Below are 2001 nucleotides of genomic sequence, written 5' to 3'. Positions count from 1 at the left end.
GCTTTACACCATTTATAGGCGTTTAACCATTTACTAAGCATTTAAGCTTTTGCCAGATTCATAGAATTGATGGAATCAAACAGATACAGATAGAAGTGATAAGTCTGTATCGTTTATAGAAGCAGATTTAATAGTTTTTTTTTTTTTGGCGTCCCTTCAGTTGGCCTACTACTACTGAAATTTGAGATATGGAAAGCGTTAATTAATTTGAGATATGTAAAATGTTTCGAAAGAAACAGGGTGCTTGCAATCACGCAGACCAATCATTAGAATTCAGAAATGGCCACTAACCAATGCAGTACACAATTCTTCAAAGAAAAAAAAAAATAGTTGTCTCCATTAATTTATGTGCACGTGGTGTAATATTGTTGGAGTTATATGTGAAAGACAATTTCATAATTTTTATATATTAATTATTGTTAATTCAGTAGAACAGTGCCACAGAAATTAACATCAATATTACTAGATTACGAACACAAGACATTACAACTCTTTAACAGTGAACAAATTGCATTTTCCCTTATTTGCACACAACTCCAGCAACTAGCGAGGAGTTGGAACTGACGAAACAAAAATAAACTTTATGTCCTTAATCTTGCATTTTCAAATAAACACATATTTTAGGTAATTTCAAAATTTACCATGATCTCCCATGGATCCGAACTTGGAAGCTTGTTATGGAGCTTTCACAGAGTTGCTACAACTTTGATCCAGCTTCTGAAATTCCCGCTTCCTTTCCTTCAGCTCAAGGTTCAACTTTTCTCCAATAGTTTACTGCACACACGGGAGAGATGAGGGAGAGAGAGAGAGGTGCACTGCACTCATGCCATAGATTTCTTGAACAGTAAACTTCCAATGGGCTGAAATTACTTAAATACAGTGGTTGAGTGCAGGGACTCCTCATGTGTTAGTACAAAATTGCCCATCCTATTATGAGCTAAAATAACACAATTAAGGATTATACTTGTCCATAATATACTAGTGTGTATGGTATGTCAAAATCAGACTCATTAACACAATATTTGATCACTTAATAAATGAGTCTGTCAAAATTGCTCCATAATATTTAACAATAGTCACGTATTAATTCGGTAAAATATAGAAAATAATTAGAATGATTTATGCCGGTCCACATAATGTGAGAAATAAATCTAACAGGAACAGCAACGAGAGGAAATTTTCTATGGACTAATATTCCCGATGCTTCTGGTACCTCCAAATGCTGCCCACTTGCTTCACCGGGCACTGTCCAGTCAAAATGGTACAAAAGACTTGCTAATGCCAGCTCAATTGCGGCAACGGGAAATGTAATTCCAGGATAGCCACTTCGTCCTCCCCAAAAAGGAATTCAAAGTCATGCCCTTTGAAATCTATGGAAGAATTCAAGAACCTCTTGGGTCTAAATTCTTCTGGCTCGTCCCATGAGATACCTACCTATTGCCCAAGCATCGAAAATTAGTCTTGTTTTGGCAAGTATGTCATACCCTTTAACTTTGACATCCTCAGTTGATTCTCGCAGAACAAGTAAGCGGAGTGGCAGGTGTAATCGAAATGATTCCATGATCACTGCTTTCAAGTATTTGCATATTCTCCAGGTCATCCTCGGAGATGTTGGGTTTGCTTCCAATGATTTCTCGCGTCTCATTCAGTGCTTTCTTCATTGCACGTGGGTGCCTTATTAGTTCTGTCATTGTTGTATGTGGCATCAGTCCCAGCTGCAAACATATCCTGTTTCAGAAATATTTAACAAACACGTTACATGGTCTGTATTCTCCGAGTTTTATGTTTTCTGTATACTCAATTGTTCGTTATGTAAGATTATCACGTTAATAATGATGGATAATAATGTTAACTGAAATCAAACAGAGATAAATAGAGGTCAAGATTCAAAGCTGTTATGCTCAGAATGATGGCTTTTATGCTCTCTCCATAGTGCCATGGTGCTGTCATCTTTCTGAATATTAAGCCGAACATCCACAAAATCCTTTTGCTCCTCTGTTT

General features: G+C 36.7%; 1 pseudogene; it reads right to left on the bottom strand.

Annotated features, from left to right (window-relative positions):
• Positions 1-1066: 1066 nt before the first annotated feature.
• LOC102608040 (cytochrome P450 71A1-like) lies at positions 1067-2001 on the bottom strand (annotated as a pseudogene).

This window comes from Citrus sinensis, chromosome 3, assembly GCF_022201045.2.
Source record: "Citrus sinensis cultivar Valencia sweet orange chromosome 3, DVS_A1.0, whole genome shotgun sequence".
NCBI lineage: Eukaryota > Viridiplantae > Streptophyta > Magnoliopsida > Sapindales > Rutaceae > Citrus > Citrus sinensis.
Note: the sequence above shows the minus strand (reverse complement) of the source record. Positions and strands in the feature narration are given on the sequence as shown.